The sequence below is a fragment of the Nelusetta ayraudi genome, unplaced genomic scaffold (genome assembly GCF_046127955.1).
Source record: "Nelusetta ayraudi isolate G7.1 ecotype Tasmania unplaced genomic scaffold, CSIRO-AGI_Nayr_v1 ptg000022l, whole genome shotgun sequence".
NCBI lineage: Eukaryota > Metazoa > Chordata > Actinopteri > Tetraodontiformes > Monacanthidae > Nelusetta > Nelusetta ayraudi.
The window spans coordinates 694641-714637 of record NW_027466072.1 but is presented as its reverse complement, the minus strand read 5'-3'; the positions used below and the strand labels follow the sequence as shown (position 1 = coordinate 714637).

Below are 19997 nucleotides of genomic sequence, written 5' to 3'. Positions count from 1 at the left end.
AGACAGAAAATCCCAGTATGTGTGTGATGTCCATTATCTATCTATCTATCTATCTATCTATCTATCTATATATATATATTGCTGTCCTCCAAAACATTATTTCAATCTATAATGTTGAAACATACAGATGCGTACAAACATCTTTAACGTGTATAATAAGCCAGGTAAGTGTTTACAAAGGCCGGTGTTCTTCGTCAGTGTACTTCACTTTCCTCTCAGGGTCAAAGCCCAGAAACAAAAAGCCTAATTCATGTTCAGAGATGGAATTGGCCTCATCATGAGTTATGGAACCAAACCATTTTATGTGCTAAGGAAAGAAGAATGCTGGAATAAGGTCACCAAGTGCAAGTATTTATTGGGAATATTCAATCATTCATGGTGATAAAACCAAGTGTGTTTCTCATTAACTCAGCTGAGAGGAATCCTTCACTTCACGTCCTAAATTAAGACGTTTCTAAGAATAGGGCAAAATGACATATAACACTCAGTGTGGGGAAGATTAATTTGCAAATGTTTTTGGCTACAATTATAAGTTAGTCTGTTGAGAATGTAATAGTCGTGTAACTATTTCAATTACTTTATCGTAGCAGTGTATTTGATTAGAATGTTATTAGTTTTCTAATTTCGCCATAAATGTTCTAAACTGTTGAGCCCTGACAGTGTTCAGCTTCCAGCACTACTCAAAACAACAACCACAAAAAACATCCAAAACAAGATCAAACTTCTGAACCTCTTTTTTTTCTTTTCTTTTCTTTTCTTTTTTTCTTTTTTTTTTTTTTTTTACTATGAAGTCATTCTGAAAATCAATTAAAATCAAGGCAGCACAACCTACTGTCTTTTCAATCAGTAACATCAATCACATTTTTTCAAAGGTATGCCTTCGAAACCAACAATTTAACATTTCATTTCGCACTCAAGCAAACTCCCCCCACATTTTTCAAAATCAACATTGTTGTTGCTGCAACTTCGAAATTGCTCAAACTACGCTCCAGGGAGAGACAATTCGACAGGCAGATGAGTGGTAGGTGGCGCTGCAATTCTGACCTTGATAGCAGAACCAATCAGAAGCGTCAGAATAGTTTCACACTTTGGTCTGAAAACCACGCAAAGCAACAAATGATAAAATTATTCAACGTTGAGCCCAGCCGGCTTTGTGAAAAAAAAAAAAAAATGGTGAAGGCAAAGTAATGTAACTCATTACAATTATCTGTATTTTGTGATTCAATTATGTAACGGCGTTACATGTAACTCACTACTCCCCAACACTGATAACACTGGCCCATAACTGTCTTCAGAGGTCATTGCCAGTTAAAAACGGGGAGTTTTTTCCTCGACACTGAGAGGCACAACCAACACACCACAGCTTTTCCTGGCAAACTGTCATTTTTCACAGAACAGTGGCGACGGATGAAGGATTTGGTGTTTTGGATCGTGACAATGACCCGGGAGGAGGGCTTTACGGAGCTGATCGCACAGTGACATCAGCTTTGAAATATGCGTTCGTGCGTGCGTGCGTGTGTGTGTCTCACTTTGTGAGAAAAAGTTGAATCAGAGGAGTGGATGGCAGAAAAGAGCTCTCACTCTGTTGGTTTTTTTGTTTTGTTTTTGAGGTCCACATTTTAGAATAGAAGAGAAGAAATTCTGAATAAAATCTCCCACTTTGTCTTCTTTGTAAGCACAGCTTTCAGTGGTTGTGAAATTTGTTACAAATTAGAAAGCTCTTTAGCAATGGATTCCTCAAAGCAACTGGTAGATTAGATTTATTTTGCCAACTAAACTACTTACAGGCCTAATGTGAAACATAATATCAATAACATTGCCATAAACGGCATCTTTGTTAGATAAAGTCCTTAGAAATACACTATTTTATTTGTTAATACTAAGGTTCCTAATCAACACAAAGACTAGTTCCCAAAAATGGATGTCAGGGTTTTGCTCTTTCACCTTGACGTCATAACTCAAGTGTGACATTGGAAAACAGCCCGTAGCATCAGCCTTTATGACATAGGTGTCTGATTCTGGCCTGCAAGAGTAATTGTATTTGGCCCGCAAGGCAACATAAAATCACTGCGAGAGCTGGCCACCGCTATTAAACGGCACGCTAATAGCACAAATCCCAGAATGCTTTGCTCAATCAGGACAGGACGTTCATTGAAGCATTGTATTATGACTCAATTTGCTTATTGTTGTCATTTTATTTATTTTTAAAATTGATTATTAGCCTGTAGAAAAAGGTTTCTGATGAAATTTAAATAAGAAGGCTGGGAAATTATATTTTTAATCATTTTTTTTTTAAATTGGAAATTCGATTTTGCAAATGTGCAATATTTTATTTTAAATTTATTGTATAGCACTAAGCGTTGCTAGTTCCATATTCAGGTCGAAGCAAAACTCGTTTGGGTCCATAAAAAAGGTTCACTGTCATATCTGGAGGAAGACACCCCCCCCCCCCAATAAATATCAATGTTGATCCGCGACTCTGTCCAAGCTTTAAATATTGTCCCCACTGAGCATTTGACTTCGACACCCCTGATTTACGATTTTAAACGAGTGGCGGAGAGGTTGTCGAATAAACGATCTTTGAAACGAATCAGACAGCGTGCTAAACCGTGACCGGAGAGAGAGAGAGAGAGAGAGAGAGAGAGAGAGAGAGAGAGAGAGAGGACGAGGAAAAGGCGTTTCCACGCTTCCTCAGCCGGCGACAGAGCAGCAGACAGCGACGCACACGGACGTAGAGCAGCGGAGCCACGACCATCCCAAAGCCCGGCGTTCCCGTCGCTTTTCTCGGCGATCACAGTCTGACGCTTCCACCATCCTCGCGCCCGTCGTGTCCCCTTCACGGCCGCCTTTTTAAGCCTTTACCGTCACTGACAAACAGCAGAAGTGAGCAGTCGCAACAGGACGTGTTCGCATTAAAGAAAGAAGACGAGAGAAAAAAAAAAAAAAAAAAAAAAATCCCTTTCAGCATCACCGTCTCATGTTAAAAGCCCCAAAAGTGAGCTGAGCTTGTGTTGTGTGTGAGAGCCACCGGAGGTTGATCTTCCCCGCATCTCTCTGCTCGTCTCTCGCTGACTCATTGCTGCTGCTGCTGCTGCTGCTGCGTTCGGGGTGAGTATTCCTCCAGAACCTTCCACATTTGTAATATGTTCTCTTACGTAAGAGGTTTCCTGTTCTGTTCTGAGCACGGGCTCCTTTATTTTTTTTTTATTTTTTTATTTTTTTATTTTTTATATAAATATGACACCATAAAAATCATGTATTATCGGCGGTGGCTGCGTGAATTGTTAGCCGGGGAGAGAGTGAGTGAGCCGCCGGCCGGCCTCTTCCATTCATGGATCCGGACCATCACTCCCCTCGGCTCGCATACCGCTACACCAAGCCCCGGCGTGTGTGTGCCCGAGTCGCGTCTCCTTCACAGGCTGCCCGGAAAACACAGTGTAGTTTCCCCATAGTGCTACATCGATGATTTTTATTTTTATTTAATTTATTTATTTTTTTATTTTTTTCAATATAAGCTGTGAGAAGTGGTCGGAGTTGTGTTGATTTGACACGCCTTGTCGCAAGTGTGAGAATGTCCCACCCTCGGGAGGAAAGCTAACACGCCACTGATTCGAATAATTGGATGTGGTTTGGTGTCGCCGTAATATACTTCCTGACTTCCACTCACCGCCCGGTGCCTCGTTGTCCGCACGGCTGCTTCTACTGACTGGCGGCTGGGGAGTCGTGCCGGAGTTTTGCGCCTCCTTTATTTATTTATTTATTTTTATTTCTTGCGTCCGCTACTCGTCAGTGTTGGTGAAGCGGTGAGATGCAGTTCTTTTTTGTTTGGACTTGATTATCAAACTTCCCACCGCCTCGATGACCACCTGTGACCATCCTGGAGGGAGAGAGAGAGAGAGAGAGAGAGAGAGAGAGAGAGAGAGGGGAAATGGGTGGGTCTTTTATGAATGGATGTGTCTGGCCTGGGTGGGGAAAGTGTGCTGGGCTGTTGTGGGGGCTACAAACAGGAAACTGCTCTTTACTGCCTCAAATCCCTCTGCATCCTCCAGCTGTGGCGACCCTGCAATGTCACAATAATACAACACACACGCCTCTGTCATACACTTTAGCAACTCCTTTTTTTTTTAAATAAGCAGTTCCAAAAATAGTGATGTAGATCTGAAATGGTACAGAATCTTTACTGTCAATGAGTAATATTGTAATAATATAATAATATAATGAGTAAAGTTCCACCGTTAACCTGGTTAAAATCAGATTCCAAGCATGACATAAGCCGTCCACCCATCCATCTAGCCGTCCATCCATCCATCCAGCCGTCCATCCATCCATCCATCCATCCAGCCGTCCATCCATCCCTCCATCCATCCGTCCATCCATCCAATCAATCCATCCATCCATCCATCCATCCATCCATCCATCCAGCCGTCCATCCATCCATCCATCCATCCATCCAGCCGTCCATCCATCCATCCAGCCGTCCATCCATCCCTCCATCCATCCATCCATCCGTCCATCCATCCAATCAATCCATCCATCCATCCATCCATCCATCCAGCCGTCCATCCATCCATCCATCCATCCAGCCGTCCATCCATCCAATCAATCCAGCCGTCCATCCATCCATCCAGTCGTCCATCCTCTCTGTGTATTCTTGACATGGTTTCCAGCTCCTGCTGCTGGGTGACCCTGAGGCCACCAGGATTATATAACCCCTCTAGCGAGTCCCGGGCCTTCTTTTGTGCTCTTGGTTCCATTCCCATCCTCATGCCCGAACCACCGCAACCTTGTCCTTTCAGTTACTACCCAGCACCTTAACCCCACTTCACTCCTATTACGCAAGAGCTGTAAACGTGGACGGATCAGTAAATCAAGAGCTGTTTTTTTGCGGCTCCTTCTTTTTCCTTTATGGTCTTTATGGTCCAGTAAGATCCCCTGCATCATTGGCCCATAGTGCCTGTCCATGGCCCGCTCCATCTTCTTGTCACTTATGAACAAGGTCTTATAATATCTGAACTCCCCAGTTTGGAGCAGTAACTACAGCCCAGAGTGAGCAGTTAGACTGGAACGTAGAGGAGCCAAGAAGCTTCTGTCTTTAGACCATAAACATTGCACATCAACAGAAATTCAGGATGCGATTCAATCAATTCTTTCAATTCAATTCAACTTCAATTGATATTAACATTAACACAAGATAAAAAAAACCAACAACCTTTAAATCATCTCACGAAGAAACAATGACATGGGAATTTTCTTTGCCTGATAATGGAAACAATTGAACAATTGTAGCTTTTTCCTCTATCTCTCCCAATCTCTCTCTCTCTCTCTCTCTCATTCATTCATCCCAGTCTTTTTCATTCATGCTCTACATGTGCACCATGACTGTTGGTTTTCATTCTGACCCCGTGTGACACACACAACGTGGACAGGAAGTCAACTACTGCACAGTGTGAAACACTTGTATGTACATGGCAGCTGTCAGTGCATTTCCTGTGAGGCTGCATTCCAGTCATGTGATCCCACCACAGGACCGCTAATACGACCTCATTTCCAAAGTTCTCCTCAAAACAATTCAAACTTGGGAAACTATGGTCTGGCTCAGAGCTTTTAACCAAACGATCGCAAGAGTAAATTTGCCCTTTTTTTGTTGTTGCAAGTTTATGAACACGTGTGTGCAATATGGAAGATGTTTCAGCGTCTACTGGAGAGATAGAGTCTGGTTTAAAGTTTTAGGACTGTGATGTATAAGATGTTCCTGATTTACTACTCCAAAGTTTTCTGAACAAAGCCTCACGTGAGCTGTGCTCTTCCCATAAATATCGATTCTATCTGCTCAGAGAAGGAAAAAAGAACTGGACAGAACTGTGCTTCCTCTTCAGTGTTGCTTCCTCTTTGTGCATATCATTGAGTTTAGTCACTCCAACACACACACACACACACACACACACACACTCTCTCTCTCTCTCTGACATCATAAGCGGAATGTCTGTGGTTGAAACTTCGTTTTCGGGAAGATTCGTGGTCAAGCTGGCGGAACTTCAAGTGGGCAGATGTGATTTTTTTTCTTTCTTTGGTGACTTTCTTTGGAGCATGATGGTCGTGTGCGACACGTTTCAGACAAGGATCAATGGCACCATAACCATTAAATCAGCCTACATCTGGTACAGTGGATTGTCATTCACTCAGGGCAATACCGCAAAAGTCACACGGTTTCTCTAAAAATGTCCTCGACGTCTGCGACCAAGAGAGAAATGAGATCTTTGTCGAGATGCCAGTGGACTCTCCTCATCACCACTTCCTCTCTCGTCTCTGTTGGTTTCTCTTGGTATGAAGCATCACAGGCCAGGATGGCACACACCAGTATGCTGTTCAAACCACACTGACCTCATCTTGTTAAAAAAAATATAGGGCTGCGCAACATGGGCAGAAGAAGCACTTATTTTTTTTATAAGTTCTGCAGAAGTTTTAAGATTTTGAAATGAAGGAGACCTTTATTTTGAACAGAAGTGGCAGGAGCAGCCAATATATTGCAGATACAGGTTATTTGAAATTTCCCTTGAGATTTTTTCTGACATCTAAACATATTTATCTATCTATCTATCTGTCTATCTGTCTGTCTGTCTGTATTATTTATGATTTTTTTGGAAGTGAAACCATATCCTGTAAATTTTAGCCTCCTTCCGCTAATAAATTCAAGTGAGTATAACATCCGGCACCTTCAAAGTAAAAGGGAAATATGTTATTTTTGACAGTTTTGTGCCAAAGTTAACATAAATGATGCATAAGCTCATGCTATTTAGTCTCGTGGTTGTTAAAAGTGGTAAAATAACTGAGCAAAATGCAGTGCATGGAAGTAATCTCTTATGCAGCTGATCTGCAAAGAACACATCCATGTTGGAGACGCTGTGGTCTGAGGGTCGAGACTGAAATATGAAAACAAAGTGTTTTTTTTAGCTGCGAGTACCGGCCCACACATGCTGTTTCACTTTCAGACCTTCCCTGTCGCCTGGCTCTGCTCCATGTTTACCATTGGTCCTGCAGGACTTCAGGAAGCTGTAGGTTGCACGGGGTCACTGCCTGCACATCCCGACGCCACCTCCTGTTCCCAGATTTTTGAAGGAATTCATTTGCAAATGCAGTAGACAGAGGTGCATGGAAATTAGACATGCAAAAGGCTCTTTAAGGTAGAACGTGCGCAGAAATGTGTCGGGGAATCCTTCAGCTCAGAATGAAAGCTGATGGTTTTAGATCCAAGTTGGTCCAACCAGCTCAGTGGTCTAGTCTGGTGTTCGCCCTGACACTGGTAGGTTGTGGGTTCGATCCCCGGCCGAGTCATACCAAAGACTGTAAAAGTGGTACCCATTGCCTCCCTGCTTGGCACTCAGTATTCGGGGTCGGAATTGGGGGCTTAGATCACCCAATGATTCCCGGGTGCGGCACTGCCGCTGCCCACCGCTCCCTCAGGGGATGACGGGTCAAATGCAGACAGAGGACAAATTTTGCATCCTTTGGGATGTGACAATCACTGGGACTTTGACCTGGATGAGTCTTGATCTCTTTGCATTGTGAGGTTACCACGTGCCTGTTCTGTTGCGGCTGCAGAATAAAATGTCATGGAGTGAATGGACAAAGCATTTTGTGTAGAAGAGCAGGAGAAGCTGCATCATTTGCACGTCAGTTGATTTCAACAGTTGGTTCAAATAAACGAGACGACAGCGTGGAGGCATACAACAACCATTCAGCCTCGCTGTTCACAAATACTTGTGATCAAATTTACCTTTTGATGGGCAAGTATAATAAACTCACACTCACAATAGGACTTATTACTGAGAACATTGCGCGCGCAGGCAAAGTGGGCCGTGGCATCACAATGTTCTGAAGTGCTCCACTCCAGTTGCCAGTTTGGGGAGGTTGTGTCATCACAAGGTTTCACACCATGACCTCTTCTCGCATGCTTGCTGCTGCAGGAGTGCTGCGTGCCAGTGCGTGGTAGAAAAACAAAAGGCCAAACTGTAACGAAGACGTTGCTTTTGACGCTGTGTGAATGCGGCCTCGCAGTGTTTAGTTTGTTTCAACCTTGTTTTCCGGGAGTGAGACTGCTGCTGCGAGGCAAAGCCACTGCAGCACTTCTGTTGACTAGTGCAGGGTGTTGGTTGTTATGTGGATCGTATGGTAAATTACAGTGTTGTAGTACTGGAGATTGGTCTTGGTCTCCAGACCACTTTTTAAGGGTCTCGTCTGGGACTCTGAGGCATTTTTACTGGGTCTGGTCTCGGTCCCAGACTGGATGGACTGGGGATTTTTGATCCAGACCAGTGGAGACTCAGCCAACACCGTAATAACACGATAATAACAGAAAGGAATCCAGCTGCTGTCGTTTTACGTCCTGTTGGTGACACCCAGAGTGACACCCTGCCCTCTTATTCCTAGTTCATTGATTTTCTTTTTAATTTTATGAAGCAAAGTTGTTTTTTTTGAAAATGGTTCAAAATAGTTGGCAAAGTAGCAAAGTGTTCAAGAAAACGATTAAGACACCTTGCTGAAAAGAGATGTTGTTGGATTTAGAAGCAAACTTTAATTTAAAAACGATCCAGGTCATTTTTTTTGTTTTGTTGTCTTGGTCTCCAACCCCAGATGTCTGGTCTCAATCTCGACACTCTCCAGTGTTGATAATGTTTTGGTCTCGGTTGGTACCGTCTTGACTACAAGACTTGTAAAATATAATCCACCAAATTAAACAGAGAGAATGTAGTGTAGCAGTGAAGCCATGATTGTGTGAGTGTCCTAAATATACCCAAAGATTTAAACAGGAAACTGGAGCTTCTTCAGACTTCAGTCACAGGACTCACAGGAAGTAAAACTGTGAATGGGACAAAGTGAGACCGGGCCAAGAGTGAAATGATCACCCGGAGTCAGTCGCCACCTCCGTCCCCCTGATTTCAAAAAAGTATCCAGGACCGACACTGTCTTGTAGTTCGAGCGCGTTACTCTCTCCGTCTCTGACAGCAGCTTGGTGGAGAGCGGCAGGGTGCACGGACGGCCGCTCACTGCACAACCAGCGACGCCTACACAAGCAGCAGCTACAAGCACAGTTGGTTTTTGAAGCTGCTCTGTCTTGTGATTTATCCACCAACACGTCCAAATGCGAGACACATTTGTCCCCAAATCCTCATTTTGTTTTGGAGGAGGGGGAGGAGCCAAAGAATGCTGTGTTTTTTTTTGTGTGGGGGATCTGAAATTGTGCACCACGCGCCTGGTTTTGGGCTTAGCTGCAGTGATTATCTGATTGTTTGATGGAGGTGGGAGGGACCAGCAGAGGAGCTGCACAGCTGTGGAAGTGTTTCATAAGCCCAATCTGTCTGGCTGCTCGTGTTCGACGGTGCTGAGAAACCATCGGCGCGCACACACACACACACACACACACACACACACACACACGCTAAGCCTGCGCAGGCCGAGATAGTGGCGTGGCACGGCGGCCGTGCAGATGTGCACACATGCCCGTAACGTGTTTTTTTTTTCCCCCCTTCTGCATTTATAATCTGATTTTCCAGTGAAATGCCTCAGTGGTTCCAGTTGGATTTGATGCGAGCGATTGAAGCACAAACACACAAAGTAGGCCGACGCCTGCGTCTGCGTTTCCAGTGGCTCCATCGCGTCCAGCCGTTTGCGCGACGTGTGAGCCTATTGGCACGCAACCACGGGGTCCGCTGCATTGTTTGACCACATTTATCACCAAGAGAGGGAAATCTTGGGAAATCAGCTGATCGGTGACACCACCCCGTGTGCCTCTGAGGGCAGATGTGTCAACGCATTTCACATGAATACACACGTGTACACACAGTTGTCATGCTTCCGTACGCCACAGTGCCAAAGTACCTCCTCCAGTAGCTACTCCAGTACGTCCACCAGCAGATGCAAGTATCATATTTGGAATTTCTAATGGCAGAGTTTAGCATTGAGCTCTGTTTTCCTTTCGTATACTTGACACTTGACTCCAATAATGTGCTTGATGGAAGAATCTAAAACATTTTAACTACTAATGTGCAGTTGGAATACATTGCTTGTAATAAATAATAAGGATTTTAGTCCTTAAAATGAAAACTTGAAGCAGCAGATGCGTTGTATTGTTCTTCTGTCCTGTGAGAGCTTTCAACTGTGCGCGAGCAAAACATGATTATGCCCCCTGACTACAGTGGAGGTCTTTGGCTGAAGTCGTCTCAGTTTCAAGACAGATTGGACCGCCAAGTCTTTCAGACTCATTGATGTCACCGCAGGAGCAGAATGAAGGCATCTTGTGCTTTTCTGTGGTTGTCTTTGTCCGTTCTGCACATGCCCACTATGGGCTTCTCTAGTTTTGGCAGTAGGAGGAATGTTTATATGTGTTACCAGAGCCTCCACTCGGACAGTTAAGAATAGGTGAATTAACAACATCTTCCCGTGTTAAACCTCGTTTTAAATTCTTCTGTCTTTTCCTGACAACTCAGTGAGTCTTCTCACATGTTAACTATTGAGAAAAAAAAATGTCTTTGACCGCTTTTACTGTCATGAAGTAATGGAGTGTCAATTACTTCTCTGATGCACATGTGTTCCAGACTGTGTGTGTGTATTTGCGTGAACTTCCACTGGATGCCTGTGCAGTTAAAAAGCACCGGGAGGTCACAGAGATGAAAAATTCACATGGTACATGTGCCTGCATGCATGTACACTGTCCCTGCTTCTTCTTCTACTGACGACATGTGATACTAGTGTCCTGTCTGTGTTGTGTTTTATGTAACTCTCCGAAGAGACGCGGACCCACTTGAGATGCTGGGCTGTTCTTCTCCGGACTATTGCGTTAAAAGCTGACAACTTGCTGCACCTGCTTGTTCCGTATGTGAAAATTCGCAGTGGCCGCTTCAGCGTGTTTGACTTGTTTGAGCCTTAAGAGTTTGGGTTATTTCCCATGTGTGATTTGTTGAAATCCAGGTTATAGTGCTCCGGAAAATTAATAAGTGAACCTTTGTTGGGACAGACAGCAAGGCACCATGCTTGAACTGTGTGGTAATACAGCATATTATTGCAAATGTTATTTTGCTTATCTTTAGTTTTGTTTGTTTTGCAAGTGTATCTTGAAGAAGAAGAATTCCCTGATGGACCAATGGGACGCACGTTCAAAGTCTTGGACCACCGTTGTGCGATGCTTGAATAATGAAACAATGACAATGAATCATTAATGGACCAGTCAGCTGTTCAGTTTGTCTGTCCGTCTAGCTGCGTTTCCATTCCGAATAGAATTGCGCAAAACCTAAATATGGCAATAAAAAACCGGTGATGGAAATAGTAAACTTGGAAAAACCTCTCAAATATGGCGAAAAATATTGTTTTGATGCTCTCATGAGGTGGTTTTTCACACGTATCCATGTAGTGGTATATAGCAAAAGTGTCCTGGAACGTAGAACTTTGACTAATGCGCTTCAGACCATTCAATGGAAACACCTGCAAATCGAAGTTGTGCTTTGTGGAAATTTAAGAAATATTGCTTTTATTTTGCGAAAAACCGCAATGGAAACTCAGCCTCTGGCTGTCTGTCTGTCTGTCTGTCCCACACTGGGAACTTGTTACGTCACTTTTTAATTTCTTTAATATGTTTTTGTAAGCATGACCCGCAGCAAATTCATCTGCTGCTGTGTTTGTCATTATAGAAATACATTACCCAGTTACGATGCGAGAAGTTGGCGAAGGCTTTGCTGATGAAGCCCATCAATTTAAGGTCTAACGCCCCCCCGATGGAGGCGCTCAAGTCGAGTCTCATTTCCTGTTAATTGTCGCTACTCTCCAACTCTGGAAGCAGTGCACTCAATAGATCTGCTGTCGTGGAGCAGCGGAGAGTCAGACAGACAAACAGCACCACAAGTCTCACCGGGAGTTTGAAAATGACCGTTGTTTGTGTGTGTGTGTGTGTGTGTGTGTGTGTGTGTGTGTGTGTGTGTGTGTGTGTGTGTGTGTGTGTGTGTGTGTGTCAATAGCGCTAATAGACAGCTATAATCTCCCACAGTCCCTGACCATTTGACTTCATGACCCAGTTAGTGAAAAAGGCCACCATCAAGTCTGACCTCTTCCTTCTCTCCCTCCTTTTCCGCTGGCCACCCCTCCTCTTCTTCCTCCGACTCCTCCCTTTTCCCCTCATGATCCATCTCCGCCTCCTCCTCCTCCTCTTCCTCTACGTGTGCTCATGCGGACGTGTGCTCTCTTCCTCCAATTCAGCTGCGAGGGCTGAACCCGCCGATGACTCAGACTACACCCCACCCCCACCCCCACTTCCTCCGCTCCTTCCTTTTCCTCCCCTATTCCACCTTTTTCTCCCCCATCCCTCGCTCCCTCAATCCACCTCCTCCTCTCTCGTCGCCTCCTCGCTCCCTCTCTGTTCCAGTCTCTCTGTCTGGCCGCTGGCTCTGTGTTGCAGATTCAGTCTCAGGCTGAAGTGTTTTCAGCTCCGATACCAAAACACTCCGAGTGTTTGATTAAATATCTCAATTAACACCGTTCTCACTAAAAGCACAATCATTGATTCACATAGAATTGCAAACCATCAGTAAACAGTTGACCAATGAAAGCCTGTTGCAGTTTAAATGGGTGTATTGCCATGACATTGTATTAAAAATATTGTGTCCCTAACAAACATATACTCTTGTGTTTCTAATCGTCTTTATAAATTGCAGGTCCACTTGTAAGCAGGTGGCTGTTCTTTAGTGCTACAGATCAACACAAACAGGAAGTGTATCTGCTCAATGTTTAATGCTTTGACTGCGACTTCACATTATTTTGCAGGATCATTTCCTGATATTTGATGCTGCCAAACAAATCTTACACACTGGTTCTTTAAGCCAAACCAGTGATGGATGGATGGATGGTTGGATGGATGGATGGATAGGGATGCTCTAGGCAACCTCAGTGAACTAAGTCAACCCAGGTCTGGTGTTTGTGGTCTATCAAAGTGCATCATGTGAGATAGGAACATTGTTATTGACACAGAAGCTTGAATGGCAGCAGCGGTGTGAAAGCAGAAGTCGTGTCGTGTATTATTGTTATGCTGATAACAGAAAAAAAAAAATCTGAAGAAAAATAAAGAAGCAAAGCTGCAGGAGGATTTCCCACCCAGGCACAAGTGATTCACAAATGATATTTGATCCTTGTGAAATGTTTCTTGGGAATAAATAAGTTAAAACCAGTCGGTCGCACTGAAGGCTCAATGGAGCCAATGTTTGGTCTCATTCCATTTTACCTCTCCTTGCGTTCTCTTCCAAACCGGTCAAATAAGTCACATTGTTGAGCGGCCCTTCAAACAGTGGCTCTGTGTTCACCCCTCTAACACTGTTCAACAGGCAGCCCAGTGAGCTACTGGAAGTGTGCAACCAAAGGGCCAAACTTGACCAATTACAGGGATTCTGATGCAGAAAAATACAACAATCGTTCTTGACAGCAAACATGGAAATGCAGATTTATACAGGAAATTTTGTACCTCCATCCTCCTCACAGTGGGGTCTCATGGGATCAGATTTGCAGAGAATTACAGCTTATGCGCTTCACACCATTCAATGGAAACACCTGCAAATCGCAATTGTACTTTGTCGAAATTTCAGAAATATCGCTTTTATTTTGCGAAAAACTAATGGGAACGCAGATATTGACACTCAAAGTGCATTTTGTAAAAGGTTGTGTGTAACCGTGTGGCCAGTGTGCACTCTTGTTTCTGAAACACTATGGTTAAAACTCCATCTTTCCCCCGAGTAAAGACGTAGAGTCAACATGGGGAATGTTGTGTATGTGTACAGTATTCCTGAGGATGCGAGCATGCATGTGGGTTAATTCAGGCGTGGGTGCTCTGGCCTGTGTGTGTGTGTGTGTGTGTGTGTGTGTGTGTGTGTGTGTGTGTGTGTGTGTGTGCAGCTGTGGCTCTTGTTCGCTGGGTGAGTCGAGGTTATGGCATCCTGTTCCTTTTCCTCATTGCCGCTCTATCTGGAGCCTCGCCAGCCTCAGTCAACTGTGAATTAGAGGCTCGTACGGCTCCATTATCACTGCGGAGAACGCCGGCATCCGGACCTTGGCCTGCTCTGGAACTCTGTGTGTGCGTGTGCGTGTGCGTGTGCATGCTGTCTTTGGCTGTAAGTCCACTACAGTGTCAAAGTTTCCCTTGACGTAAAAGTTTCCTGATATTTTTAAAAACCAAACAGTTTGTGTCGTGCAGGTTTGACCCGTTTTACACGAGTGTTGCTTTATTCTGAATACATAATAATTCAATGTGGATCATGCGTTGCTTGCTACCGCTCCTGATAATTCACAGAGGAAAACAGGCTTTGACCAACAGTTCCTTCAATCTAAGATTCTTTAGGAGTCTGAAAAAGAAAAATACAGGAGCTAATGTTTAAATGTGCTACATTTGAGGATTGTTCAGTTAAAGATGAGGGAGAAAAGTAAAAGTTCCATACATCCAAACTTCTCATCTTGCACAGCAGCCAGATTGCCACAGATTCCCTTTGGTTGAGAGGAACCTGGCGAGCGACTGCTGAACATGCTTGGGAACTTTTCAGAAGGAAGGACGCGCCTGTGGACCTTGATGATAATGCATTTGTGGCATTTCTGTCAAAACTCGAATGCTTTTACATCAAAAGAAGGCTGTTGTTGGTTAAAATGATTCTTTTGAGTCCTCTCAGGATCGGCCTTGACGAGTGCCTGGTTGAAGCAAATTGCAATTCACCTGACCTCGTCGCTGCTACAAGCCCGGCACTGCAGCTGCCTGGTTAAACTGAATTGAAAAAAATCACATCAATGTGGCTAAATGTAATCGAAGAGGTGGCCATCGACCTTTAGCTATCTTTCAAATAGGCCTCCTCTCTCCTAGATGTTTTCTCTGGGCTTTTTTACCAGATGTTTTTTTTTTTTTTTTTTTAGATGAATCCAAAGGATTTGGAAAACTTTCCTTCCAGTGTTTCACAGGTTGGAGACACCGTCATATTTTGGGAACAATATTAGGACAGCATAGAAATGTTTCATCATGATGCTTTTCTTTTTTTTTTTTTTCCAAAGAATATGTTTCTGTCTGTTGCGCAGGCAGCTGAACCACTGCTGCGTGCACTGATACTGCTGGCAGCCGCTGCAACGGGCGGGGAAAACACGTTGTGGAGGTCACGGGGTCAATGTGCTGATAGCAGAGCTGAGAAGGCGAGAATGCAAGATTGTGTAGGTTTCTGTCGAATACTGACACAGCTATGAAAACATACTGTAATCGGGAGTTATTGCATTGTATTAATGTTTGGAATCATTGTTTTATCGTTACTAATACTTATGAATTATTATTCTTGACTGAGGACGTGTTATTTATTATTTTTAGTCAGGTGGTGAATTGTTCCTACTTGTAATGTGGGTTTATTCTGAAGGAAAAGATTCGGGGGTGCGACGCGTTGAACCAAAACCAAAAACCAAACCATAAACCAAAGACAAAACCGGCTGTAGCCCGATTACTACCAACGCCAGAGAGGCTGGAGTCTCCGCACACAAAAACCTTGGATTACAATACCAACATCCCTGACGCGGTCAGAGAATACGCAGCTCGTCCAGAGAAGAACCCACCAGTTGGATTCTGCCGGGTGGCTGTGGTAACCTGATGACGATGGTTTTTCTGATGACGTGAGTGGGAAACCAAAGCTTCAGAGATGAAATTTTGGGCCCTTTGTCAGCTTTGTTTGGGATGTGTTTGCCAGTTTGAAGCAGTGTTCATTCCTCGTTTAGTCCCTGCGGTGCTCCTTCCTTTGTTTGGATGGAGCCGAGAGAGAAACGTGGAAAAAAGCCAAAACAAAACAACAAAAACTAAAAACCCATTAGAAGGGGGGTAGACGCTGCGGAGGTGTTTACAGCGTGGCCACATCTGACTGCTCTTCATCAGCTTCAGTCTCTCCGGTTTTGGTTTTTTTTATGAGATTCCTCTGGTTATAACATTTATTTACGGTGCTAATTTTGTATGAGACCTGCGTTTCTCAGCTGGTGGCTCACGTTCTTGTTTTTGTGGAATTAATTTGGGTCGCAGCTTCATGATAAGGAAACTCCACCAGTTGAGAACCACTGCATTAGACCGTTAAAGAACACCCAGCAAATAAATAGACCTCCAGCAGAAACAGACATGAGCGCCACATTCTCTACTAACCCCTGTGCTAGAGGACTGTCTGCTATCATACATAGTAAATACAGCACAATAGTGCATGACCATCATTCACAAACATGAACCTTTCAGCCACATTTGAGAGTTTTTTTTCCCAAGTTTAGCTGTTTCCATCACCAGTTTTTTTTTATTTCGATATTCAGGTTTCGCACAATTCCAGTGATAATGCAAAACGTAGCTACTGTGTTTTCATTGTGTCAATGGATAAATAGACTAAAGGGATGAGTTTAACGTCCATCTGACATCTGTAGAGTGCACAGAGTATCTGAAGGAGAGTGGGGGGGGGGAAAGGTATTGTAGAATGTGTGCGATCCTGAGAGAGAATGTGAGAACATTTGATAATGGGACTGATAGAGAAGAAAGAGTGACGACGGCAGAAGGTGATAATTACTGAGAGAAACACGTTAATTGCGTTGCAGTGTAAGGTGAGGAAGAGGTGTCAAGCACTCTGAAGACATGAAAATGGAAAATGAGTCATCTCTGCCGTAGCCCCGGTTCCCCTCCTCCAACCTCAAACCCCGGTTCCTTAACCTTCTCACTCACTTTGGCCACAATAAGCTCCCTGCTTACTACCTTTCAGTCTGCGTTTTGATGGCCAGCAGTGTCTTATTTTCAGTCCTCTCACGTTCTTCCTGTTGTTCTGATCCAATCAAAATCCACTGGATGTGCAAAACATTTGTCTGTCACGTCAATCACTGAGTTGGAGGACTGGAGGTGAGGAGAGACCAACATCACTACAACAGCCCCCAACAACAGCCATTAAGAAACAGCTCTAAATTGACAATTACTATTATTATTATTATTATTATTATTATTATTATTATTATTATTATTATTATTATTATTTATTTCATTGTATTTTTTTAGGTAGTTTATTATTATTACTATTATTATGTAGTTTTAGCCATATGTGAAATATCATATGAGCACACCTACGTGAGTGAAAAGACAGCACTTTTAAACTTTTCTTTTTAACTTTTCAGACACTATAAAATTCTACAAAGTGACTTTGACCCTTTCTGAAGAGGGTGCTTAATGCACCGTTTTGAGTTCCAGTTTTCTTCCTCTTGCCTTCTTTTCCAAGTGTGTTTTAGTGACATTCAGTTTGAATTTGCTTTGAACATCCTAATTAGCTGCAGGGTTTATCCTCACATCTCCCAGCAATTAGGTCTTTTTCTTTTTTTTTTCAGCTCTTCTCTCTTCAGAGATTAGTGCGGCGAACTTTGACCCCTGGAAAAAATGGAACACTATTAAAGTGGCTCTCATCACGACATACAGTAGTCAAAAACAACCCTCTCGGTCACAGCCGTTTCCTCTTCATCATCCCAAATCTCATCATTTACAGCTTTTTTTTTTTTCGTCAGCTGATGAATAGAAATCATCTGACCTGAACGTCTGATTTCCTGGTTTGCTGGACAAGCTGGCCAGAGGACAGCTCACAGCGCTTTTTTACTTCATTTTTAGGAGTTTTTAAACATGTTTTAAGGTCTGTAATTTTAAACTTGTAAAAGGGAATTTTATAATATAATAGTCACATGACCAGTTGACTTCAAGTGAAAATGGTGCGTTATGATTGGACGGAGGAGGAGACGGAATATTTTTTTACAAGTAATCAAAGATAAAAATCTCACAACCATTCTTGACAGCAAACAAACGAAAGCAAATAATTAATTCCGCTAAAATCTCGACGAGACGAGATTTTAGCAGAATTACAGCTTCATGCGCTTCACACCATTCAGTGGAAACACCTGTAAATCGCAGTTGTACTTTGTGGAAATTTTAGAAATATTGCTTTTATTTTGCAAAAAAAACTTGTCATGGAAACGCAGCTGCTGTCACCGTGACAGCATGGACGTGTTGGGCTTTGATTCCCAGGGAGCTTCTGTGTGGAGTTCACATGTTCTCTGCCTGGGTTCCTTCCAGGTACTCTGGCTCCGCCCACATTCCTCGGACATGCACATTAGACTAACACAGAACACTAAATTGTCCGTGAACGAGAGTGCGGATGGTTTTGTTTGTCCCTCTATGCGGGCCGGCAGTAAACTGGGAACAGACTCCAGCTCCCCCACAGCCCTCATTTGCATTTTGAAGACACACTTGGAAAAATCTTTAAAGCAACAGGATGAGGAGAAACGTGTTGTGTGCATGAGGGCTGCCGTCTCTTCATGTTATGATTACTGCATGTCGTCAATGTCTACGACTGATTGTAAACCCCCACATGTTGACATGGCAGAGTGGTGATTCAGTCGAGTAGAGCAAATAAATCTGAAAATCATTCTGTTCTCAGCCTTCCATTTCCTGTTTTTCCTTTGGCAAAAATAAATTGCTTAAGTAAGGCAGACAGGTTGCTAACTTGTAGCATATAAATGTTGCATAGCAACCAACCGCACAGGTTTGTGATGTGAGGGTACTACACAAAGCTCTGGTTTATTTACTGTGGCCCACTTGATGGACAGACACATGCCTGGTTCCCTCCTTTTTTCCCCTAATTTTCGTGGGCGCCTTTTTGTCCCTTTTACTAACCCGTAGTCGGCTGCTCTGGCCGATTTCTGGTAAGAAATACTTTACATTATGGGGTTAAAACTGCCTCGAAATGCAAAATAACTTTTTTTTTTGTACACATGCAATTCAAACCATGATTAATCGCAGTTAACCATGAAGATTCTGCGATTAATCACGACTAAAACGTTTTTTCACAGCCCTAGTATTTACATGTGCGTACCTTGGCTTCACTCTTTAGAGCTGTTGGGTTGTTTTATTACCAATTTATAATCTCATTTTTTTTTCCTTTTAGTTGCAGATTTTCACGTTTCTTGTCTGTTGCTTGTTATTCCTTCTTAATTTGTGTTTTTTGTAAATACCTTCAATTGTTTTTTCAATTCATTTTTTTTTTAGTTGTGATTTATCACAATTTCGCTGATCAACAGTGATTGTTGCAGCTCTCGTGTGACTTTCTTAGGGAGCCTGCTCCTCCACCATCATTTGGCTCAAGGTCATGGTGAAACTAATGGACTTTAAATTGATGCGATTTACTCTCATGGTGCCCAATTGGGCGTTTTATTCGTTATAAGAAAGAGGTCAGAGCGGTTTGCTTGTCATTCAGCCTTCTGCTTTCTGGGATGAAACGTGACTCAGATATGAAGGCGAAATTGATTGACATTCTGTATTTTGGTTGAATAGTAATTTTGCAAAGACCACGTTCTGCCCGCTCGAGTTCACTGCCTTGTTTGTTGTTGCCCGCCGACGCTCTGTAACGATGCGTGGCTGCGTGCATAGTAACGGAAGCCTGCAGTGTGGCTGTTGATGCAGGAGCGCCGGGTGTGGAAAACTACAAAGAGATGAGGAGGAGAGATATTTTTGACTCCGCAGCGGGACGTCTGGGCGGGGAGGCTGACGACGGCTCCTGATTAGCAGCTTTTGTCACATTTCGCATCGGCGGGCACCTTCCCTCCACACGACGCCGCCGTTTGCAGCCTCGGACCTGGAACACGTCGACGATCCAGGAAAATCTCACAACCTCCTTTCATTCACACACACACACACACACACACACACACACACACACACACACACACACACACACACACACACACACACACGCACACACGCACGCAGCCAGCCCCTCCCACCCTCATCCACTTCCACTTCCAGAGGCACAAAGATATTTTTATCTCCAGAACGCTCAAACGCTAATGAAGCATCAACCTCACTAATACATTTCCATGATTTTTTTTTTTTTTTTTTTTTTTTTTTTCCCCAATGTGGCTGCAGCCGCGCCGCCACTGTGACACACCGGAGCATCTCC

At 43.6% G+C, this 19997-nt stretch overlaps 1 protein-coding gene across 1 annotated transcript in view; it reads left to right on the top strand.

Moving 5' to 3' along the window:
• The first annotated feature begins 2684 nt into the window (after positions 1-2684).
• The window catches only part of pea15 (proliferation and apoptosis adaptor protein 15), a 37459-nt gene continuing 20146 nt past the window's right edge, over positions 2685-19997 (top strand). The window contains exon 1 of the mRNA XM_076027997.1: positions 2685-3108. The gene's annotated coding sequence lies outside the window, so the exon portion shown is untranslated. The remainder of the gene's footprint in view (positions 3109-19997) is intronic.